At 39.4% G+C, this 26,581-nt stretch overlaps 1 long non-coding RNA gene across 2 annotated transcripts in view; it reads left to right on the top strand.

Annotated features, from left to right (window-relative positions):
- Window positions 1-26,581, top strand: part of LOC107970553 (uncharacterized) — a 585,037-nt gene that overhangs the window by 551,431 nt on the left and 7,025 nt on the right. The gene's annotated exons all lie outside the window — the stretch shown is intronic.

Below are 26,581 nucleotides of genomic sequence, written 5' to 3'. Positions count from 1 at the left end.
GAAAACCTTCTCCGATCATTCCCCTGCTTAAAACTCTTCAGTTGCCTCTTATTACATTGAGAATAATGGCTAAGTTTTTTTTATGCTAGCACATCAGGCCCTACCTGATAAGATTTCTGTGACTTCTATAACCTAAAATGAATGGTGTCTTTCCTTTCTTCACTATAATGCTCTGGACACCTTCCGGGCTTTCATTTTATTCCTTTATTTCTCTTTTATTATTTTTAAAATAGGCAACACTCTTGAAAGCATCAAGGCATTTGTATTTTGTCTCTGGCTCAAGTCCCCACCCCATGGATCTTTGCAGAGCTGTCTTTTCATATTGTGAGACCATTACCAGAAAACTCAGACGAATAAACTAAAATGGTAAAGCTTAGCCAAAGGAGTTGTGTAAGGGTATGAGAGCATGAATGCAATTATTGAGTTTATTTTTAATATTCTTACTTTGAAAATATAAATGTAAAAATACAATTATGTCAATGATAAATGTAATCCAAAATTAAAAACAAGCAGAAGTCACTAGCAATACACAACGGGAAATGGAAATTAAAAAGCAATTTCAGGGACTTCTACTTACAGACATGATGGAGTAAGAAAGACCAGATTCCTTCTTGCTTTAAATAATAAGAAAATAGATAAAACATATAAAACAATGGTTTGCATACAATCATTGGAAAACATAGTAGAGGAATGTGATCCCAGAGCAAAGAGAAGAAGCCGAAGAGAGTCTATCAGCCTGCAGAGAGTTTCCAAGTAATAACACAGGAGACAGAATTCAAGAGGCCAGTAAGGCAGGTATTTGTTGAGGCAGAACACCAGAGAAGATGGAATTCATAGAGGGCATTCTGGTAATTTGCAGAAGCATCCCCTCTTGTTTTTGGCAGAGTACTGGTTTTAGAGTTTATGAAAGGGAACTCAGTAAGGGCAGCGATATAATTTTTGGGAAGCAGTTTAATAATGCTAGGAGCTCCTTGCAAGCTGGGAATATTTTCTGTTCTATTGAGTTTGGAAAGGCCCCCTTATACATGGGCATTGGTTCAAGTCCTCGCATAGTTACAACTTCAGTATTTGGGATAAGTTAGCCTTAGAGCAAAGGCTGCCTTAAGATCTGTCCCAACAAAGCTTAAATGCAAGCCTTAATAGATTAAACTGTTTCAGAGTAACTTAACTGAGTACTAGAAAAATTCCCATAATGTTTAAAGGAATAATAAAAAATTACCAGATCAGGTGCAGTGGCACACACTTGTAGTCTTGGGAACTTGGGAGGCTGAAGCTGGGGGTCTTTTTATTATTATTTTTTAAGGTAGGGTCTCATGCTGTTGGTCAGGTTAGAGTGCAGTGGTGCAATCACGGCTCACTGCAGACTCAACCTCCCAGGCTCAGGTGATCCTCCCACCTTCGTCTCACAAGTAGCCAGGATAATAGGCACATTGCTATCATGCCTAATTTTTAAAATTTATTGTGGAGACAAGCATTGCTTTGTTGCCCATGGTGGTCTTAAACTCCTGGCCTCAAGTGATCCTCCCATCTCAGTCTCGCAAAGTGTTGCAATTACAGGCATGAGCCACCCCTCCTGGTCACTGGGGGATCTTTTGAACCCAGAAATTTGAGACCAGCCTGGGAAACATAGTGAGACCCTATATCAATTTTAAAGAAATATCAGACATCCAAAGTAACAGGAAAATATAACTCCCAGCCATAAGAAACACTCAGCAGAAACAGACCCAGGTATAACAGATAACAAAATTAGCAGGCAAGAGTGTGAAAATACCTATTAGAAAGTATGATTCATATATTCAAAAAAAAAACAGAAAAATGTAAATAAGTTAAATATATACCTATCATATGACATCAATCCTACTCATCTACAAGATAAGTGAAAATTTATGTTGACATGAAAATCTGTACTCAAATGTTCAGTGACTCCATTGTAATAGCCAAAAAACCTGGTAACAATGCAAATATACATCAACTTGTAAAGGAATAAGTAAACTCTGGCATACCTATACAATGGCATAGTACTCAGCAATTACAAGGAACATAATATGATACATGCAACAGCATGGATGAATCTCAAACTGATCATCTCAATGAAATAAGCCATTTCAAAAGGCTACCTATTGTACAATTTTGTCTATGAATTCAGAAAAAGAAAAAACGAAACAAAAAATACCTTATGGGAACACAAGTGAGATCAGTGGTTACCAGGAGCTGGGGGCAGGGGAGGGCTTAACCATAAGGGAGCCAAGAGGGGTTTATTGTGATGGAACTAGTCTATGGATTTTGATAATCCTGTGATTATACCTTTGCCAAATGTAAATGGAATCCAAAAAAAGGTAAACTTTATTTAAACTGTATATCGTTAAATTTGATTTTGAAAAATACTGAAAATATCAAGTATTGATAAAAATATGGAGCAACTGGATCTCTTACTTCTGCAGGGAGTGCGTTAATAGCTACTTTGGGGAAAAAGGGAACATTTCTTTTTCTTTTTTTTTTTTTAAGTTCCAGGAAAAATATGCAGATTTGTTACATAGGTAAATGTGTGCCATGGTGGTTTGCTGTACCTATCAACTCATCACCCAGGTATGAAGCCCAGCATGCATTAGCTACTTATCCTGATGTTGTCCCTCTTCCAACCTCACAGCCCCCAGTGTGTGTTGATCCCCTCCTTGTGTCCACGTGTTCTCATTGTTCAACTCCCACTTATAAGTGAGAATATGTGATGTTTGGTTTTCTGTTCCTGCGTTACTTTGCTGAGGATAATGGCTTCCAGCTCCATCCATGCCCCTGCAAAGGAGATGATCTCATTCCTTCTTATGGCTGCATAGAATTCCGTGGTATATATGTACCATATTTTCTGTATCCAGTCTATCATTGATGGGCATTTGGGTTGATTCCATGTCTTTGCTATTGTCAGTAGTGCTGCAGTGAACAGACATATGCATGTATCTTTATAATAGAATGATTTCTATTTCTTTGGGTATATACCCAGTAATGCGATTGCTGGGTCAAATGCTATTTCTGGTTCTAGATCTTTGAGGAATCACCACATTTTCTTCCACAATGGTTGATGAAGGGATGGCCTTCCCCTCCACATCTGTGGGTATTTCTAGTCAGGTGGGATGAGAGACTGAGAAAAGAAGACACAAAGACAAAGGATAGAGAAACAACAGTGGGCCCAGGGGACCGACACTCAGCACACCAAGGATCTGCACCGGCCTCTGAGTTCCTCAGTTTTTATTGATTATTATTTTCATTATTTCAGCAAAAAGGAATGTAGTAGGAGAGCAGGGTGATAATAAGGAAAAGGTCAGCAAAAAACATGTGAGCAAAATAATCTATGTCATAATTAAGTTCAAGGGAAGATACTATGCCTGGATGTGCACGTAGGCCAGATTTATGTTTCTCTCCACCCAAACATCTCAGTGGAGTAAAGAATAACAAGGCAGCATTACTGCAAACATATCTCACCTCCCACCATAGGGCGGTTTTTCTCCTATCTCAGAATTGAACAAATGTACAATCGGGTTTTATATAGAGACATTCAGTTCCCAGGGGCAGGCAGGAGACAGTGGCCTTCCTCTATCTCAACTGCAAGAGGCTTTCCTCTTTTACTAATCCATCTCAGCACAGACCCTTTACGGGTGTCAGGCTGGGGGGCGGTCAGGTCTTTCTCTTCCCACGAGGCCATATTTCAGACTATCACATGGGTAGAAACCTTGGACAATACCCCGCTTTCAAGGGCAGAGGTCCCTGTGGCTTTCTGCAGTGCATTGTGTCTGTGGTTTATTGAGACTAGAGAATGGTGATGACTTTTACCAAGCATACTGCTTGTAAACATTTTATTAACAAGGCACGTCCTGCATAGCCCTAGATCCCTTAAACCTTGATTTCATACAACACATGTTTTTGTGAGCTCCAGATTGGATGAAAATGGTTGGGTCAAAGTGGCTGGGGCAAAGCTACAAATTAACAACATCTCAGCAAAGCAATTGTTTAAAGTACAAGTCTTTTTCAAAATGGAGTCTCTTATGTCTTCCCTTTCTACATAGACACAGTAACAGTCTGATCTCTTTCTCTTCCCTACAGGTTGAACTATTTCACTTTCCCACCAAAAGTATAAAAGTGTTCCTATTTCTCCACAGCCTCACCAACATCATTGTTTCTTGACTTTTTAATAATCACCATTCTGACTGGCATGAGATGATATCTCATTGTGGTTTGATTTGCATTTCTCTAATGATCAGGGATGTTGAACTTTTTTTCATGTTTTTTGGCCACATAAATGTCTTCTGAGAAGTGTCTGTTCATGTCTGAAAAAGGGAACACTTCTTATGAAGCTGCACATAAGCCTACCATAAAACCCCACACTCCCACATATAGGTATTAGTCCAACTGAATAAAAACATATATTCAAAGAGAAACACTTTTATGTAAAGATTTATAAACTTATCCATAAAAACAAAGCAAAGTACGCACACACATACACGCACACACACACACAAACACGCACCAAAAACAACCCAAAACTAAGAAATCTCAGATGTTCACCACCTGGTAAATAAACTGTCAAATAGCTATACAATAAAATACTACTAGTTAAGATACATTAACTGCTAATATAGGAACAATATGGATGATACTGAAGGGTGCCGGCCATAAGTTATATACAGTCGTACATATTGTACAACTTTCTTTATAAAAATATCTAGAAACTATAGAGCCTAACAAAAGATCAAAGTGGGGAAGGATGGAGTGTGCCTGCAAAGGAGCATGGGTGACCTTGGGTAATGAAATTAGTCTGTGTTTTGATTACGGTAGTGGTTTCAGGAGTGTTTTTATTTATTTGTTAAAACATATCAAATGAGTGAATTTCATTGGGTTTTATTTTCAAATTATATCCAATGTTGATTTAGAAAATATAAGCAATTAGAGCTAACTGTATAATAAACAGAAAAAACTTATATTGAATAACTTTAAATCAACTATCACAAATTAATAGTATATTTTTAAGGTCTCTAAACTTAAAAACAAACTAGAATATATGAGCAAATGAATCCAAGTATATACAATATATCCATAAAGAGCTAGTTCAAATGATTTTGATGTATTACTGATTGCATCCTTGGTGAGAAATATTCTAAAGAGAAAAATAACTGCACAATTATTTAAACAACACGAGGTAAATTTAATTTTAGGAATAATGTTGGTTTTGCTATCTAGAAGCTGCTATATTTAAGCTACAAAGTAAATAAACAATTATGTTATTATAATTAAAAACCATGATTTCCAATGCAAGAGAAATGCAATACAAGTATAAAATGTTAAGTCAAATTATGCACTAAAAATTTACTGGTCTCAGTATAAACTTTATAATTTTTATTTTTTTCTTTAATTTTTTATTATACTTTAAGTTCTAGGGTACATGTGCATAACGTGCTGTCTTGTCACATAGGTATACATGTGCCATGCTGGTTCGCTGCACCCATCATCTCGTCATTTACATTAGGCATTTCTCCCAGTGCTATCCCTCCCCCAGCCCTTCAGCCCCTGACAGGCACTGGTGTGCGATATTCTCCGCCCCATGTCCAAGTGTTCCCATTGTTCAACTCCTACCTATGAGTGAGAACATGCGGTGTCTGGTTTGCTCAGAATGATGGTTTCCAGCTTCATCCACATCCCTACAAAGGACATGAACTCATCCTTTTTTATGGCTGGATGGTATTCCATGGTGTATATGTACCATATTTTCTTAATCCAGTCTATCATTGATGGACATTTGGGTTGGTTCCAAGTCTTTGCTATTGTGAATAGTGCCGCAATAAACATACATGTGTCTTTATAGTAGCATGATTTATAATCCTTTGGGTATATATCCAGTAATGGGATCGCGGCATCAAATGGTATTTCTAGTTCTACATCCTTGAGGAATCGCCACACTGTCTTCCACAGTGGTGGAACTAATTTACACTCACACCAACAGTGTAAAAGTGTTCATATTTCTCCATATCCTCTCCAGCACCCGTTGTTTCCTGACTTTTTAATGATCGCCATTCTAACTGGCATGAGATGGTATCACATTGTGGTTTTGATTTGCGTTTCTCTGATGACCAGTGATGATGAGCATTCTTTCATGTGTCTGTTGGCTGCATAAATGTCTTCTTTTGAGAAGGGTCTGTTCATATCTTTTGCCCACGTTTTGATGGGGTTGTTTGGTTTTTTGTCTTGTAAATTTGTTTTTCTTTGAAGATTCTAGATATTAGCCCTTTGTCAGATGGGTAGATTGCAAAAATTTTCTCCCATTCTGTAGGTTGCCTGTTCACTCTGATGGTAGTTTCTTTTGCTGTACAGAAGCTCTTTAGTTTAATTAGATCCCATTTGTCCATTCTGGCTTTTGTTGCTCTTGCTTTTGGTGTTTTAGTCATGAAGTCCTTGCCCATGCCTATGGCCTGAATGGTATTGCCTAGGTTTTCTTCTAGGCTTTTATGGTTTTAAGTCTTCCATTTAGGTCTTTAATCCATCTTGAATTAATTTTTCTGTAAGGAAGGGATCCAGTTTCAGCTTTCTACATATGGCTAGCCAGTTTTCCCAGCACCATTTATTAAATAGGGAATCCTTTCCCCATTTCTTGTTTTTGTCAGGTTTGTCAAAGATCAGATGGTTGCAGATGTGTGGCGTTATTTCTGAGGACTCTGTTCTGTTCCATTGGTCTATATCTCTGTTTTGGTACAAGTACCATGCTGTTTTGGTTACTGTATCCTTGTAGTATAGTTTGAAGTCAGGTAGCGTGATGCCTCTATCTTTGTTATTTTGGCTTAGGATTTTCTTGGCAATGTGGGCTCTTTTTTGGTTCCATATGAACTCTAAAGTAGTTTTTTCCAATTTTGTGAAGAAAGTCATTGGTAGCTTGATGGGGATGGCATTGAATCTATAAATTACCTTGGGCAGTATGGCCATTTTCATGATATTGATTCTTCCTATCCATGAGCATGGAATGTTCTTCCATTTGTTTTTGTCCTCTCTCATTTCGTTAAGCAGTGGTTTGTAGTTCTTCTTGAAGAGGTCCTTCACATCCCTTGGTATTTTATTCTCTTTGAAGCAATTGTGAATGGGGGTTCACTAATGATTTGGGTCTCTGTCTATTATTGATCTATAGGAATGCTTGTGATTTTTGCACATTGATTTTGTATCCTGAGACTTTGCTGAAGTTGCTTGTCAGCTTAAAGAGATCGTGGGCTGAGTTGATGGAGTTTTCTAAATACACAATCATGCCATCTGCAAACAGGGACAATTTGACTTCCTCTTTTCATAATTGAATACCTTTTATTTCTTTCTCTTGCCTGATTGCCCTGTCCAGAACTTCCAACACTGTGTTGAATAGGACTGGTGAGAGAGGACATCCCTGTCTTGTGCCAGTTTTCAAAGGGAATGCTTCCAGTTTTTGACCATTCAGTATGATATTGGCTATGGGTTTGTCATAAATAGCTCTTATTATTTTGAGATACATTCCATCAATACATACTTATTGAGAGTTTTTAGCATGAAAGGCTGCTGAATTTTGTCAAAGGCCTTTTCTGCAACTACTGAGATAATCATGTGGTTTTTGTCGTTGGTTCTGTTTATGTGATAGATTATGTTTATTGATTTGCATATGTTGAACCAGTCTTGCATTCCAGGGATGAAGCTGACTGCATCTTGGTGGATATGCTTTTTGATGTGCTGCTGCATTTAGTTTGCCAGTATTTTGAGGATTTTTGCATCGATGTTCATCAGGGCTATTGGTCTGAAATTCTCTTCTTTGTGTGTGTGTGTGTGTGTGTGTGTGTGTGTGTGTGTGTGTCTGCCAGGCTTTGGTATCAGGATGATGCTGGCCTCATAAAATGAGGTAGGGAGGATTCCCTCTTTTTCTATTGATTGCAATAGTTTTAGAAGGAATGGTACCAACTCCTCTTTGTACCTCTGGTAGAATTCAGCTGTGAATCCCTCTGGTTCTGGACTTTTTTTGGTTGGTAGGATATTAATGATTGCCTCAATTTCAGAGCCTGTTATTGGTCTATTCAGAGATTCAACTTCTTCCTGGTTTAGTCTTGTGAGGGTGAGTATGTCCAGGAATTTATCCATTTCTTCTAGATTTTCTAGGTTATTTGCATAGAGGTGTTTATAGTATTCTCTGATGGTAGTTTGTATTTCTGTGGGATCGGTGGTGATATCCCCTTCATCATTTTTTATTGCATCTATTTAACTTTTCTCTCTTCTTTATTAGTCTTGCTAGCGATCTATCAATTTTGTTGATCTTTTCCTAAAATGAGCTCCTGGATTCACCAATTTTTTTTAAGGGTTTGTCACTATCTCCTTTGGTTCTGCTCTGATCTTAGTTATTTCTTGTCTTCTGCTAGCTTTTGAATTTGTTTGCTCTTGCTTCTCTACTTCTTTTAATTGTGATGTTAGGGTGTCAATTTTAGATCCTTCCTGCTTTCTCTTGTGGGCATTTAGTGCTATAAATTTCCCTCTACACATTGCTTTAAATGTGTCCCAGAGATTCTGGTACGTTGTGTCTTTGTTCTCATTGGTTTCAAAGAGCATCTTTATGTCTGCCTTCATTTCATCATGTACCCAGTAGTCATTCAGGAGCAGGTTGTTCAGTTTCCATGTAGTTGTGTGGTTTTGAGTGAGTTTCTCAATCCTGATTTCTAATTTGATTGCACTGTGGTCTGAGAGACAGTTCGTTGTGATTTCTGTTATTTTACATTTGCTGAGGAGTGCTTTACTTCCAATTATGTGGTCAATTTTAGAATAAGTGTGATGTGGTATTGAGAAGAATGCATATTCTGTTGATTTGGGGTGGAGAGTTCTGTAGAACTCTCTTAGGTCCACATGGTGCAGAGCTCAGTTCAAGTCCTGGATATCCTTGTTAACCTTCTGCCTCATTGTTCTGTCTAATATTGACAGTGGGTATTAAAGTCTCCCATTATTATTGTGTGGGAGTCTACGTCTCTTTGTAGGTCTCTGAGGACTTGCTTTATGAATCTGGGTGCTCCTGTGTTGGATGCACATATATTTAGGATACTTAGCTGTTCTTGTTGAATTGAACCCTTTACCATTATATAATGGCCTTCTTTGTCTCTTTTGATCTTTGTTGGTTTAAAGTCTGTTTTATCAGAGACCAGGATTGCAACCCCTGCTTTTTTTGCTTTCCATTTACTTGCTAGATCTTTCTCCATCCCTTTATTTTGAGCCTATGTGTGTGTCTTTGCACATGAGATAGGTCTCCTGAATACAGCACACGGATGGGTGTTGACTCTTTATCAAGACCCATCTTTGCCAGTCTGTGTCTTTTAATTGGGCATTTAGCCCATGTACATTGAAGGTTAATATTGTTATGTGTGTATTTGATCCTGTCATTATGATGTTAGCTGGTTATTTTGCCCTTTAATTGATGCAGTTTCTTCATAGCATCAATGATCTTCACAATTTGGCATATTTTTGCAGTGGCTGGTATTGGTTGTTCCTTTCCATGTTTAATGCTTCCTTTAGGAGCTCTTGTAAGGCGGGCTTACTGGTGACAAAAATCTCTCAGCATTTGTTTGTCTGTAAAGGATTTTATTTCTCCTTCACTTATGAAGCTTATTTTGGCTGGATATGAAATTCTGGGTTGAAAATTCTTCACTTTAAGCATGTTGAATATTGGCCCCCATTCTCTTCTGGCTTGTAGGCTGTCTGTGGAGAGATCTGCTGTTAGTCTGATGGGCTTCCCTTTGTGGGTAACCCAACCTTTCTCTCTGGCTGCCCCTAACAGTTTTTCCTTCATTTCAACTTTGGTGAATCTGACAATTATGTGTCTTGGGGTTGCTGTTCTCAAGGAGTATCTTGGTAGTGTTCTCTGTATTTCCTGAATTTGAATGTTGGCCTGCCTTCCTAGGTTGGGGAAGTTCTCCTGGATAATACCCTGAAGAGTGTTTTCCAACTTGGCTCCATTCTCCCCATCACTTTCAGGTATACCCATCAAACATAGATTTGGTTTTTTCGCATAGTCCCATATTTCTTGGAGGCTTTGTTCATTTCTTTTTACTCTTGTTTTCTCTAAACTTGTCTTCTCACTTTATTTCATTCATTTGAACTTCAATCATGGATATCCTTTCTTCCACTTGATCGAGTCAGCTATTGAAGCTTGTGCATGCATCACGAAGTTCTCGTGCCATGGTTTTCAGCTCCATCAGGTAATTTAAGGTCTTCTCTACACTGTTTATTCTAGTTAGCCATTCATCTAACCTTTTTTCAAGGTTTTTAGATTCCTTGCAATGGTTAGAACACGCTCCTTTAGCTCGGAGAAGTTTGTTATTACTGGCTTTCTGAACCCTACTTCTGTCAACTTGTCAGTCATTCTCCATCCAGCTTTGTTCCATTGCTGGTGAGGAGCTGCGATCCTTTGGAGGAGAAGAGGCACTCTGCTTTTTAGAGTTTTCAGCTTTTCTGCTCTGGTTTCTCTCCATCTTTGTGGTTTTATCTACCTTTGGTCTTTGATGTTGGTGACCTACAGATGGGGTTTTGGTGTGGATGTCCTTTTAGTTGATGTCGATGCTATTTCTTTCTGTTGTTAGTTTTCCTTCTAACAGTCAGGTCCCTCAGCTCTGGTCTGTTGGAGTTTGCTGGAGGTCCACTCCATACCCTGTTTGCCTGGGTATCACCAGCGGAGGCTGCAGAACAGCAAATATTGCAGAACAGCAAATATAGCTGCCTGATCCTTCCTCTGGAAGCTTTGTCCCAGAGGGACACCTACCTGTATGACTTGTCTGTCAGCCCCTACTGGGAGGTGCCTCCCAGTTAGGCTACATGGGGATCAGGGACCCACTTGAGGAGGCAGCCTGTCTGTTCTCAGATTTCAATTGCTGTGCTGAGAGAACCACTGCTCTCTTCAGAGCTGTCAGACAGGGATGTTTAAGTCTGCAGAAGTTTCTGCTGCCTTTTGTTCAGCTATTCTCTGCCCACAGAGGTGGAGTCTATAGAGGCAGTAGGCCTTGCTGAACTGTGGTGGGCTCTGCCCAGTTCGAGTTTCCCTGTGGCTTTGTTTACCTACTCAAGCCTCAGCAATGGCAGATGCCCCTCCCCCAGCCAGACTGCAGCCTTGCAGGTTGATCTCAGACTGCTGTGCTAGCAGTGAGCAAGGCTCCATGGGTGTGGCATCTGCTGAGCCAGGCACGGGAGAGAATTTCCTGGTCTGCCAGTTGCTAAGACCTTGGGAAAAGTGCAGTATTTGGGTAAGAGTGTCCTATTTTTCCAGGTACAGTCTGTCATGGCTTTCCTTGGCCAGGAAAGGGAAATCTCCTGACCCCTGTGCTTCCTGGGTGAGGCGACACCCCGCCCTGCTTCAGCTTGTCCTCCATAGGCCGCACCTACTGTCCAACCAGTCCCAATGAAATGAACCAGGTGACTCAGTTGGAAATGCAGAAATCACCCGTCTTCTGCGTCGATCACGCTGGGAGCTGCAGTCCAGAGCTGTTCCTATTTGGCCATCTTGGAATGGAAAAAAAAACTTTACCATTTTTATAAGATAAATATCTTAGATTCACATTGAGAAAACCAAGAAAAAGCTTCCCAGGACCAGTGATCACTCCTGACATTTAGATTTTGTTCTCTACATATCATTTATCATGAAGAGAATTTGGATTCAAAGAAATGGCTAATTTTCAGGTGTGATGAAGAAAATGCCCTGGGTGTTGGGATATTCTGTTGTTCTAGAGAGCAAAGAATACTTAAAGACTAATATGGTCACTTAAAAAGGCACAGTCAGTTTGAAGGTGCTCATAATATCCACAGTTGTTATAATCCAAATCACAGTAAGAATGACTATAATTGATTAAAGCATAATTACTGTCAGGCCTCTGAGCCCAAGCTAAACCATCATATCCCCTGTGACCTGCACATATACATCCAGGTGGCCTGAAGCAACTGAAAGTCCACAAAAGAAGTGAAAATAGCCTTAACTGATGACATTCCACCATTGCAATTTGTTTCTGCCCCACCCTAACTGATCAATGTTCTTCGTAATCTCCCCGACCCTTAAGAAGGTTCTTTGTAATCTCCCTCACCCTTAAGAAGGTTCTTTGTAATTCTCCCCACCCTTGAGAATGTACTCTTTGAGATCCACCCCCTGCCCGCAAAACATTGCTCCTAACTCCACCGCCTATCCCAAAACCTATAAGAACTAATGATAATCCCACCACCCTTTGCTGACTCCTTTTTTGGACTCAGCCTGCCTGCACCCAGGTGAAATAAACAGCCTTGTTGCTCACACAAAGCCTGTTGGTGGACTCTCTTCACACGGACGTGAGTGACAATTACTATATAAAATCCATGAGCTCATAGTTATTCTCATAAAAGCAATCCACATCAAAAGCAAATAATGACAATTTCAGGAGGTCAAGACCATCCTGGCTAACACAGTGAAACCTCATCTCTAATAAAAATACAAAAAATTAGCTGGGTGTGATGGTGGGCACCTGTACTCCCAGCTACTTGGGAGGCTGAGGCAGGAGAATGGCATGAACCCAGTAGGTGAAGCTTGCAGTGAGCTGAGATTGTGTCATGGCGTTCCAGCCTGGGCAACAAAGCAAGGCTCCATTAAAAAAAAAAAAAAAAAAAAAAAAAAAACAGGCAAATAATGACAGTTTAAAAATCCATCAGGGATTTAAAGGCAGAGGTAAGTATCTGCCTTTTCTCTGCAAACTGCATGACAGGGTGATCAAATAACCCCATTTGATGAGAGAAGGCTCTTTTTTGATTTTTGTTTTTAATAGCAGACTGTTGGCTAATAAACATAGAAGAAATAAAGGCATTAGAAAAATTGCTCCTTTGAATTCTCTAATGGAATAACTGAGTCAGTCAAAGATCATCAACTGGCCAGGTGCAATGGCTCACGCCTGTAATCCCAGCACTTTGGGGAACTGAGGTGGGCAAATTATGAGGTCAAGAGATTGAGACCATCCTGACCAATATGGTGAAACCCCGTCTCTACTAAAATACAAAAAATTAGCTGGGAGTGGTGGTGGGTGCCTATAGCCCCAGTTGCTCAGGAGGCTGAGGCACGGGAATCCCTTGAATCCAGGAGGCGGAGGTTGCAGTGAACCAAGATCATGCCCCTGCACTCCAGCCTGATGAGAGAGCAGGACTCCATCTCCAAAAACAAAAACAAACAAAACCAAAAACAAACAAAAAATTAAACCATTTCAATGAAAGACTGATAAAGAATTGGATAGTTGTATGGTGTCATACTATCTCTCCATATGTAATACTTTCTGCTTTCAAGTCAGGAAATGTTACTTGCTAAAGGCAGGATCAGTCTGTGACACCTTAACCTGGAAGGTTTAAGGTTGATGGAGGAGCATTTGAATGTGATATGCTTTATGAGGTGATATAACATGAAGTGCACAGAATTACCTATCAAATAGTCTTTCCAAAAATTTTTAACTTGAGTCAAATCAAGCTGCCATACCTAACTTCCAGTGTATATAAAATACAGAAGAAAGAACAGGTTAAATGATACCATGGGAAACCACTGGGCAAATTCAAAGCTAGCCCAGTATTTTAACTAGTCAGTATCATGGGGAGAAAAGACAGTAGCAGGATTCTTGAAGAACAAGAGATATAACCTGTTATAAAGATTGGATCTTATTTGGATCCTTGAACAGAGTGGTTATAAAATATTTGGAGGGAACTACTAGATTGAATATGGTGTGAGAATTTGACACTGAGAAATTATCAATTGAGTCTCACGTGTTAATAGAACCGTAATTATGTGGGGAAATGCCCTTGTCTAAGATTACAGAATTTAAGGAGTAAAATATCTATAAATTGATTTAAAATATTTAATAAAAATAGGAACATACATAGCAAAATATTCTATTTTCCTGAATCTTTGAAAATTTTCTTAATAAAAAGTTGAAAATTACACTTATAACCTCAGAACTTTTCTGATTACCCTATCCATTACCCTGTCACATCACCTTATTTTCTTTATGGCACTAATCAAGATTATAAAATCTTTTATTTACTGAAGATTCTGACACCCCCCACTAAGAATGTTAGCTTGATCAGGGAAGGGAGCTACCATCACTGGTCACCAATGTTGTCCTAATAATGGTACCTGACACATAGTCATTTAAAAAATATTAAATAGAACAAATAACTATGACTAAGTAAGTTAGAAGATGATAAAATGCCAAGAACAGTAAGACACAAGAATTAAACTGTAGTAATTAGGCAGTGAGAGGTCTCTGAAGATTTTCAGCAGGGCAGTGACATAATCCAAATTAGAACATGATTTTTTCACCCCTCCAGAGATTTTCCAATCATTGATCCGGGTGCTTTGCATAGGAAACATGGCAGGTAAGCAGCAAGTCTTCATGAATTTCCATCATGGCTTTGCAACAGACAAGTAATATTTTATGGGGCCATTTAACATTGTGTAGCAATTCATGTACCCATAACCTATGCAAATACCAAACTGAAAGGGACTTTTGCATTGCTGATTGAAAAGCTGATGTAAGAAACAAGTTTCAGTTCAAAATAAAAAACCCAGGTAGATTTTTTGAAGTTGTTTGTGAGTAGTTCTAGTCCTTTGAGATAGCTTCTCAATTTTTTACATTTTGTACAATTTTGTTCTCAATTGTGAAATGCCATGTACTGTTACCTCCAGTCCCACCACAAGGTATTTTTAGCTCTTTCAATGATTCTTCTGAATACCCATAACTAATTCTGTTTTGGAGTGAGTGCAAACTGTCTTCCTGCTCCCTTTAATTTCTCTTCTGAGTCTCCACCCTGTATATTCCTTGCCTGAGATGGTCGACATGAGCAGCAAACCACCAGGGAAGGGAAGGATACTATAGACTAGAGTTGGAAAAAACAATCTCCTTAATTTGCACTTTTAAATTGAGATGAGATAAATATTCCAATTTATTTCTGTAAAGCAAATCACTCTAATAGTTGTATAAAATAAGTACTTAATTATGCTCAAAATGTGTGCAGATCAAGAATTTGAACAGTACAATAGGGAAGGCTAGTCCATGTTCTACATACCTCATCTGGAGCCTCAACTGAGAAGGCTTAATGGCTTGGTTATGGAATCATCTGGAAGTTTTCTCATTTACATATGAAATCTGGGATGACTCAACAGCTCACCTCAGCTGGAACACTATTAAACACAGTGCCCACATGTGACCTCCTCAATTTCTTGGGCTTTTCCACAGCATGATAGTATATGTGTGGTGAGACTTCTGACACAGTAGCTCAGGACTCCGAGAGTTCCAGTGACCGGGGTAAAAGCTGCATGACTTAGGCACACGGCGCCACTTCCACTGTGCTGTATAGTTGAAGCAATTTAAGTCTGCCCAGATTCAAGGGGAAGAGAGTTGAACTCTTAGTGGGAGGAGTCAAATTTGCAATCATGTTTTGCAACTGCTGTGACTGGAGAAATGGTATATAACCAGAAATACTACCCCGGAATGACTACTTAAAATGAGCACGGTTGTTCTGTTTCATGCAGATTTGCCATGAGGCAAAGCAAACTTGAAACGGAGCTGTCTTCAGAATGTTTTAGTCCTTCTAGCCCTAGTTCCTATTCTGTTGATTCCTTATCATACAGTGAAGAATAGTATATAAATTGTATCATGTTAACAGCATAACTAAGAAAATTTTCTAATTATAAATGAGGATGCAACAAATTCTGTATTGACAAAAGTTGTTAATGGATCATTTGATCCAATGACTAATGGATAATGGTTCTTAGCTCTATTCTCATCTTTGAACTCACTTTCTTTAAGACATTTAGAATCAATTATAACAGCTCACATAACCTGGTATTTTGCTACACATGGTTCAATCATGATGCCTCTACTCTTGGCCGTTGGCCTCAAGAAGCATGGACAGTAAACAGGAACTTTTCAAATGGTACCAACAGTCCAGCCTAGTAAGTTAATTATTGAACAGTCACTACCTAATGCTGTAGATGTGTGCAGTTTGACAAGGCTGCTATAACGTCCAACCCCTTCAGGAAAGTAATTCTGTAAGGAAATTGCCTGCAATAGAAGTTATGGGACTCAGCTGGGTGACAGCCATGTCATGGCAATCAATACAAGAACAAAAAAAATCAAATATTAATGAAAGATGGATTTGTTCAGGCACAGGATTGGTATTTTTTTGTAAATGACATTTTACTTCCACTGTCTGTTTCCAGGGAAGGCTGAGTATAATCTCACTGACACTAAACTCAAGGTGACATTTCTCATTTCAATTATTTCCTAGTGTCTTCCTCCTTCTTTTTCTCCCACATCTTGTCAAGAACTGCAGGCAACATAATGAAATACTCCATCAACTATGGAGTCTAAGGTCTGAAGAAGCAGGAGAGAGTTTTCTTGTGCTTTCTGAATGTAGAATACATCCTAATTTGAAAGCCAGTGTGAGGCTTGGTGGAGGATCTTGGCTTCAGAAAAAAATTATCAGGATAATTTGAAAGAAGTCTGAATATTTAACAAGTTCACTGTGAATTACATATAAGTTGGCAGATTTCAAGTTAAGAATCATAGGGATGGCTATAATAATACTAGCTAAGACTTATTGAGCAATTATGCTGGATAGATAAAATCTCTTATTCTCTAAATAAACAGTGGCCATTTTTAATCATGTTTATGGGATCTGCCAAAATTTTGCTTTTGATTCTTTGTTCTACGTAACGTAGAAACAGCCAGAAAAAAAGTATGAAGGGGGAAAAGGCAATAAGAGTAATTATTTGATGTTTCTTAGGCAACATCTTGTTAAATAATTTCTGAATTGACTGTTTTGACTCAGCTGAACAATTATTAAGTAACTGTGTTGAAGGACTGTCTAAAGGAATTGAGGTGGTTGATTCCATTAAAACAAGTAGACGCCACCAACCTTTAGAAACATAGAATACTTGCCAGTTATTGCTATTTCTTTCTCCTTTCCTTCCTTCCTCTCTTTCTTTCTTTCTTTCTTTCTTTCTTTCTTTCTTTCTTTCTTTCTTTCTTTCTCCCTTCCTTTCGCTTTCTCTTCCTGAGTGTGGTAGAGAATGAATAATGGCTCATCGAAGATACTCACATTGTAATCTCTGGACCTGTGGATATATTACCTTTCCTGGCAAATGGGACTTTGCAGATGTGATTTAATTAAGAATCTTGACATGTAGAGATTATCCTGAATTATTGAGGCAGGCCCATTGTAGTCACAATGTAACCAAAATGCAGGTTCATTGGCTCACTGCTTGCAGAATCCAGTTGACAAGAATGAGGTCTGGTATAAAGAAGTAGCACAGGCTTCCTGCCGTAAGGGTGCCACCTTCCTTTTGGAGCAAAAGGCAGGTGCTTTTAAAAAGGGAGGTGGCATGAATGGCACATAGTAGAGGGAATGAAGAGGTGAGGATCCCTGTGACTTGCTTTGGTGCCTTATCTCCTGGGTGCTCAAGCTGGCACCATCCAGGCAAAACTAAGTTGTACTTTTGGTTGTAAATTGACTATTGTCTTTTCAAGGCAATCTCCTGGTGGGAGAGAGTTCTGCTGTGGAGCTTTTAAGTAAGCACAGTTAGATAAGCTTGTCCTGTAGGGAGTGTCTGGTGAGATGAAGGTAAAAGGTTATAATTGCATTTCTAAAGAGCTAAGTAGGAAGTCAGGAAGAGGAAAAAAAGGAAAGAGAAAAGAGAGCAAAAAATAAAACTAGCTCTTAGAAAACTGGAGTTACTTGATTACAACAAGTGTTCTTGTAAAAGGGAGGCAGGAGAGTCAGAGTTCAAGAAAGGGGAGAGTAGAAGAGGAATGGGTGGAATGGGCTATTGCAAGAAGCCAAGGGATGTGGGTGGCTTCTAGAAGCTGGACAAGGCAAGGAGCAGAGTCTCCCTTACAGCTCCAGAAGGAATGCAGCCCTGCCAACAGCTTGGTTTTAGCTATGACAGCCACTTTCAGACTTCTGACCTATAGAATTGCAAGATGAATCTATTCTCTCTTAAGCCTCCAAGTTTGTAGCAATTAGAGAATTATTAATACAATTTCAGTACCCTCCCTTCTCTTTCCTAGCCTACGCCCTCTGCTCTCCTTCCTCTTCCTTCCCACTTACTCTTGCTCTCTTCCTTCTACCAAAATTTCTTAAAATATATACTAGTGGAAAAAAACAGCTAAGACCCAAACCTTTGTATGTAAATGAAGCAGAGTATTTAGACAATAAAAAGTCTGGAAGTATTACATTCTGCAGATGCTTTGAAGAGAATGAACAGTGGGGAGAGAAAATAGGGATTGTGCTTGCTTTATTTACATGGTAGTTTGTGAAGATCTTGTTAAGGAGGTGACATTTATGTGACAGTGTCAACAGTGAGAAGGAGCTACATATGAAGGAGCTATGAGTGGGTGGAATGGGCTGAGTAGAGGGTGTTGATCATCTGTCTTGAGAATCAAGGCCAATATGAATCAGGAAAGAGTAGGCAATGGGGTTCAGGATGCTTTCTAGGAGTGAGACTCAGTCTTGTTAATCTCTCTTTTAACCTTAGTAAGTGTAAAAGTCTCTCTCTCTCTCCTACACAGGATTTCAACATTAAGCTCAAGCTACCAAAATTCTTTTTCCTCAAGAAATGGAGGAGGTTTGATTAGACTGGCCCCATGTTCCATTCTACATTGGATAATAATGTCTAGTAACATAAAGGTCTAAGAGCAGCAGTGGAAAGCTGACTTGGCTGGCTTGGCTTTGAACTTCACTGTTAAGAAGGCTTTGGCTGCTAAGCATGGCCTCTTATCTCTCACACACTGTATGGTTAGGGGCTCAATGGATGGTGCAGATTATCTTTCTATTCTCTTTCTGTGTTTGAATTTTTTTGTTTTTAATTGTGTTTGAACTTCTTAATAGAACAATCTCCAGAGGGTTCACTTTCTCTTGATGAGAGTTTTTATTCCAACATCGTACTAGGTAAGGGTTCTGATGCCATTTCTTATTCTCTTCGCCACCTCAGGTCTTTTTTTTTTTTTTTTTAAGACAGTGTCTTACTCTGTCACCTAGGCTGGAGTGCAGTGGCACCATCTCAGCTCACTGCACACTCTGCCTCCCGGGTTCAAGAGATTCTCATGCCTCAGCCTCCAGAGTATCTGGGATTACAGGCACACACCACCACACCTGGCTAATTTTTATATTTTTAGTAGAGATGGGGTTTTACTATGTTGGCCAGGCTGGTTTTGAACTCTTGACCTCAAGTGATCCACCCGCCTTTAAGTGCTGGGATTGCAGGAGCCACAGTGCCTGGACTTCACCTCGGTTCTTAATTTTACACCACAAAGGGGGATTTGAGGGGATCATGGATAATTTAGGTCACTGAATGTTTTCCTTTGTATTATTCAATTAATTGTAACCAACAGGCACTTTGAGTTGAGTTACATGGATAATAATTGCCTTCTTACTGTTGTTGTTTAATCCTATATTCCAGATTTTGACTTATGGTTAGAACAGATAGCAACGTATTACATATAAATCATAAAAGAACTAGAATAACCATTGAAACTAAATCGGGTCATTTACAATGTAACTTTGCATTAATGCATAATTGCTTCATTTCTCTTATTGTTAGTTTTGAAATTGTCCTGTCTTATAGTTGAATTGTCAGCCTCACCACCCACTTACTCCTTGACTTTTCCTGTTCACTCCAACTTCTTTCTCAAAGGTCTAGGACGCCCTCCTAGTAATAAAATTCAGTAATGTTCCATCCCTTAATTCTCATCATTTGTCTTACATGTGACATTACAGACATCCTTTTCTTCTTAAAATATTTTCTGCCAATAGCTTCTCTAATGCTTTGCTATTGTTTTGTGTTTACTTTTCTGGATTTTCTTCTTCATCTTTGTATGTTCCTTGTCTGGCTCTTCTTTCATCCTTAAATATAAGGATTCTTCTAGGATCTATCTTTGATTGTATTTTTATACCTTTGACCTACCAATTTCATAATATGGCATTTCTTTGGATATACCACATTGACACTTCTTATCTCCAATCTTAAGTCTCAATGGGGCTGCATTTCTAGCTGCCTGTAATACATTTCTACATCCAAAAGTCCTTCCGGTGCCTGTTAGGGGCTTGCAAAACCTCTTTCCATTTAGCCTTAAAGTGGATCTAGCCCTCTAAGCAGGCTATTCCATGTCGCAGGTTTGTGACTCTTCATGTGTACCTTAGGAGAGCCATGTGGCTTAAATTTTAGGGCTCCAAGCACCATGGCCTGGAAGCTTCATCTCTGGAAGCTTCTACAGTTTTCTCTATACTAAATTCTGCAAAATCACTGAAAATGATTGCAGGAGTTGTCCAATGAGAGTCAGACAGAAGCATATAGGTATTATGACATTCTGGGTACACACAAGAAATATATCATTGTACTCCCAAGGCGGGGAGCAATTTTATCTGGGCCTACCCTTGGTAGGATTTTTTCTTTCTTTCTCTGCTTCATCTTCCCAAGCCACTTCCAGTGAGAGGCAGACTGTGTAGACATAAGAGAAGTCACACAATGCTCCTTTATCTCCTCTTTTCCTGTATCTTCCATTATGAATGAAGGAAATTGGAGTTTGCTGGAATGTGGTACATGATAACTTGGCCTTTATAGACATTATCCCATGGAACACAAATGGTCAGTCATACATTGGGTCTCTAACCATGCACTGCTTTAACTCACTATTCCTCTAAATAAATTAATGCTTTTATTTCCCAATAGACTCTCCAAGTGCATTTTATATTGTTGTCAGTGGAATCATTGACCATCCAACCAATTTCTCAAGCTGTGAATAGTAAAGCTGTCTATGTTCTCATTAGCATGTGATTGAAATACCGTCACTGTGAGATAAGACTCTGTCTAAACTGAAGTCATGATTGTGGGAATGGAGAGGGAGGGACAAGTGCAGAAAATAAATTAAATGATAAACTTAATGAGACCTGAGAGTTCATTATGAAGAAAGGGTGAAGGAGAGGGTGGAGTTGGATAGCAATAATATTTAACAGTCATTGAACTTTTATGTATGTGCTGGGCATTATTCCAACTTCTACCCATATTATCTTCATTAAGGAATTGTAGATACGTTAATGTTGAAGTTTTAACCTGAACCAGCTAGTGGTAAAAGTCAGTGCCACTCAAAAGAAGGTCCATAAATCAATGTAGGTCCATAAACTGTTTGCATTGGTCCATGACATAATGAGCCCAGAAACTGAAAGTAAGCATTAGAAATGTTTATGGCAAGTTGATGGAGTGACTTTATGTCTGTTGAATGTAATAGTAAAAATGTTTTATATTTTATGCTTTTGCTTTTGTATTTTAAGTTCCATGTCATTCATTTTTATGGCATTTCACACATGTATCTGTTATGTTTATATGCATATGATGTTCTGACAGGAAACGTGACACCTCTGGATCAGAGAACAGATTATTTATTACTCAGAGTATCTTGGCACAGTTCTCTCAGCCTTAGTCCTTTTTGGATGATACAATGAAAACAGGGGAAGAACCCTGAAATTAAGAGATTTAGAGCTTACATAGAGTGACTGGAATATTGGCCTATCCTCCCCCTCTAGAGAGAGAGAAACCTTTACTCTGGAATATAAACATGCTCCAGGGAGGCAAGAGGAATGTGGTCCATAGCTTCCCTAGCCTGGAATATAAGTCAGTGGTTCTAGGAGAGGTAAATCTCTATCTCTCCAGAGAAATATACTATCTTCAGCTTCCAATGTATACATTCCACTAAATCATCTTTTATTTAAGCTTACCAGTTTGCGGAAAGTTCAGACAAAATATAAATGTGAAAATATTTATGGAGAAGAAGCTCCTAAAAGTATATTTAAAAAGTCCTGTTCCAAAGTAGTTTGAGGAGCATTAGAGTAAGTGGCAGAAGAAAATCAAGATGTGAAGCTCAGTTTGCTGAGGGGCAGGGTGAAGAGTTTGATTTAGATGACATTTCCTAGAAAGGTAGCCCTAGTGCTGAGAAGAGAGCAAAGACAGACTTTTACAAGTCATCCTTAGAATGACATTTAAGACCAGAATGAGTAGAAGATACCACTAATATACAGAGAAGAAGAAAGAGAAGAATGTTAAAGACGCAAAACTTGGATAAGCATTGGGGTTAATGGCAAATGGGGGGATTTTAAGAGGAGTGCCCAGAAGAGGTTAGGGTGGGAATCTAGATAAAGCCAAGGAAGGTTCAAAGAAAAACTGTGGTGTAGCGATTGTCAGGGGCCTGGGAGCAGTCCATTGCCTTTAGTCGGAAGACTCCTCACCAGATACTTTAAGATACCGGCCGGGGACAGTGGCTCACGCCTGTAATCCCAGCACTTTGGGAGGCTGAGTCGGGTGGATCACAAGGTCAGGAGTTCGAGGCCAGCCTGGCCAAGATGGTGAAACCCTTTCTCTACTAAAAATACAAAAATTAGCCAGGCATGATGGTAGGTGCCTGTAATTCCAGGTACTTGGGAGGCTGAGGTAAGAGAATAGTTTGAACCCAGGAGGTGGAGGTTCCAGTGAGTCATAGTCACGCCACTGCACTCTAGCCTGGGCAACAGAGCTAGACTCCGTCTAAAAAAAAAAAAGGTACCAATTGCAATTGCTTCAGCCCATTTCATGAAGTCCTCTCGTTTTTGAATGCTATTAATAATCCTTTTGAAAACCAAATGCCTGCCAGAACTAGCTCTCAAATTAGTTTCCTTTGGTTAACATTTGAAAACCTGGAGCTTTCTCATAAAATTTTACATTTTTGGTTTCTATCTCTGAGAAAAGAAAGATCCATCACACTGAATCTGGATTTCTCGTTAGATAAGATTTCTGTTATCCACAGTTTCATTACCTCTAAAATATTCACTCTCTCTGGCCTTGAACCTGAATGACTTTTGCCATAGGATAAGCATCATGTTTTCTTTCATGCTGACTTTACTTATATATGTGATTTACCTGGCCGCTTTAATTCATACTGTATTTTTTCTTAGAAATTTTCCTTTTAGGCCCAGCGTGGTGGTTTATGTCTGTAATCCTAGCACTTTGGGAGGCCAAGGTGGGCAGATCACAAGGTCAAGAGATTGAGACCATCCTGGCCAATGTGGTGAAACTGATCTCTACTAAAAATACAAAAATTAGCTGGGCATGGTGGTGCGTACCTGTAGTCACAGCTACTTGGGAGGCTGAGGCAGGAGAATCGCTTGAACCCAGGAGGCAGAGGTTGCAGTGAGCCGAGATCGCGCCATTGCATTCCAGCCTGGGCGACAGAGCAAGACTCCATCTCAAAAAAAAAAAAAAAAAAGAATTTTTTCTTTTAACATATACATTAGTATCTTTGGAAGTATCCAAAACAGTTTAATGCCAGAAATTGATCTAGCGGTGACTTGAAAGGGCTAAGGTTTAAATCTCAGCAATAACACACCCCAGTTCTGGCAGACAGGGTGGTATGTCACTAGAACTGGTAGCTTCTGCTCAGAGTGGCGAGTTATTGCTGGAAAGTGGTTGCCTAGCCAGATGTCTTTGTTTTTTTCTTTTGCTCTTTTGCATCTAGGGGAAACCATGTAATTTGTGCTGGGCAATAAAATGTGTGAGGCAGTCATGTGTGTCACATCATAACCTAGGAAGTCTAAAAATTAGGTTTGTTTTCTCCACACTCAATGCTTAGCTGTGGTGGTCTCATGGGCCATATTTGACATATGACCTTTAGCTTCATAAAGTACACCAAACATGCATCTCTGCGTCATTGCTTGCAAAAGAGCTACACAAAAGGGATGGAGTTTGCATGACCTGGAATATTTGAAATGGACCTCATTGGAGAAAGAAATACATGTTTAGTATGTTAAGTCACAGATTTTAGGATTGTCTCATACTGCAGTGAGCCTTTTGACTAAAATGCCAGTTATGACCTTGGATGAGTTAATTTACCTCGGTGCCTCTGTTTCCTCATCTGTGAAATTGAGAGGAAAAGGCAGGATACCTCATAGAGCTGTGAAGATTAAATGGGGTGATTTGTATGAAACATTTAGAAGAGTGCTTGCCAGAGTGTAGGCATTCAAAAAGTCTTGGCTGTTGCCATTCATGTCTGTTATTTCCGCTTCATTACTGTAGCCAAAGACGGTCTTTATAGAAATGGGACTCATTCTAATTCTTCCCAAAATGTGGTCAGACCATACAGCCAAATTAGGCAAAGCCTAACATTTCCCTTTAGAAATCTAAGTAGATATTTCCCCCAAGGAAGTAGAAAACTTTGTATTTTTAACTTGCCACAAGAATCTAGGTAATTGGATAGGATTTGAGATGGCCATCCTCTTTACATTCCTTACTTTCTGTTGGGTTGAGTCTATCTAACCACCAAACTGATGCTGGCCAATGGGGAAAAATATGGCAGAGTCCAATGAAAATAGATGAATCCAATTGTTATTCTCACTGTTTGGCAGGGACATCACCATGGTGAGAAATGGCCATTGTGTTGCCTAACTCAAATCTGATCCTCCTGTGCCAGGCACCTGTGTTTATGGGATAGGGAAACTCAGTGCAGAGAACTCTTCTCACTGGGATGACTGACTGAGGGTTTGGGCATCCTTGACTCTGGGGCTTGTAAAGTGTCATCTTGTCTCACACATTCTATCCTCCTGCCATCCTGGACAGTTCCCATGGTCCCCACAGGTATTGGCAGAGATGGAGCCAGGGGACAGCCCTTCATGAAGCTTTGTGCAGCTGGAATACCCTCCTGTGATATGAGAAGACATGGGGAAAGAAGAGCATGGGGACATTTAGAGCTACTTCTAGAAACTCCAACAGCTTGGAGGAATCTATCTCATAGGATAAAACCTACCCATTTTCCCCTAGTTAGGCTGAGTCAGGACTGTGATTATTCGAGCACTGATACCCCTTAACTGACTCAACCCTTCTCTCTCCTTCAGGTTCATTTGAATCCATGTTTCTTCTTAAGTGAATGTGCTTTTCCTTGCCTTAATTTAATTAAAAATCAACCCTGGCTTTACATAAGCTCATATGGAACTCATAACTGGTCAACATATCCATCACTCCATTTATGATTTGCTTATTTATTAAAGGACCATGAGGAGTGCTCCTGGGCTGGTCAGTCAGCCTCGGAGCCCTGGCCCCAGCAAGCCCCCTGTGTCCTCTACCAACCCTCACACTAGTTTCCCCGCAGATGGCAGCTCTAGAAGAAGCCTGTCAGCACTGGGAAGGAAACGAAGTAGATAATCAGGAAACCATACGTTCACCAGGAATGGGTATTTGGAGTGTAGCAAGTTCAATTTGCCAGATAATTTGCTTCCCACACTCAGCCTTACCTACAGCACAATGAAAGACATTTCAATTTAAATTGCTTCCCAGCTCCAATCGGCATTAATTTAATAATATATATTCAACAGATATAAACACTTCAAATGGCTAGAAAATGTGAACAGATTCACGTGTTTATGCTGATATTGATGCCTAAATATATTTATTGGTGATGGCAATGGAAATGTTTTTCCTTTTAATTCCCCCCTCCTAAATAGGAATATGAAATCATCTGCAAGCTGCTAAGGGATTTACATACTGGCTGGGTTGGGAGAGCTTTCAGCTACTTTGCTTTGCATTTCTGTGTGTTCGCTAAGGTTTTGTCTGTTGGCCTTCACTCTGATGAATTTCTTCTCTGGTCAGGACACAGACTTCCCTCTTCTAGTTGGTCTAAAGTAACTCAGCTCAACCCACAAGGGTGCTTTTTCTTCCTTCTTTGTGGAATAAGGGAAGCTGTGGAGCTTTAGAACATTTTTACCACCTAGACAAGAGGGCCACACAATAGCCCTTAAGACAAAGAGAACATCCTGGAATAGACTGCAGGATTGTCAGAACTGGGGAAGATATCCTGGAGGCTGCACCTCTCATGTTGCAAATGGAGAAACTGAGGAAAGGAGCCTGGCTTAGAATGTTAGGCGAAGTGAGGACCAGAATTCAGGCTTCCTGACTCTAAGCAGACATCCCCAAATACAGCTGTCACTCAGGTAAAAAAACAAAAAACAAACAAACAAACAAAAAAACAGAAAAAAGAATGCATGCGCAACTAGGGTGGCCTTTTTTTTTTTTTCTTTTTAAGCCAGGCTTAGAACAGTTTTGTTCAAAGAAAATAGTATAGCAGCTGAAAAAATAATTAGATTTGAGGATTTAATACAAAAGCTAATGGTAGTAATAATGGTGGAGGGAACTATACATTCATTGTGAAAGTATAATTTTCAAAAAGTTAAAAACATGACCCTGATACTAATATATAAACGTGTCAGTTTCAGTTCATCGATAAGGGAACAAATGAGATGATAAAGCTGGTTGCAAAAGTATTTGAAGAATCAGGAATTTATAGAAATTTTTAAAATGTGAGCATACATTTGCTTGGTTACATGAAAAACTGGTTAATATTTCACAGAGCAATAAAACTTAAAACCCTGATGTTTGGGGACATCTCTTTTACTAGACATAAATCAACAAATTAACATGAAAGTTCACACTGTCTGGGCTCCTGTCAAATACTAAATAGCTATGTCAAACATGGGTACAGGCTTCTACAGAATTAAA

The sequence above is a fragment of the Pan troglodytes genome, chromosome 2, assembly GCF_028858775.2.
Source record: "Pan troglodytes isolate AG18354 chromosome 2, NHGRI_mPanTro3-v2.0_pri, whole genome shotgun sequence".
NCBI classification, from domain to species: domain Eukaryota; kingdom Metazoa; phylum Chordata; class Mammalia; order Primates; family Hominidae; genus Pan; species Pan troglodytes.
Note: the sequence above shows the minus strand (reverse complement) of the source record. Positions and strands in the feature narration are given on the sequence as shown.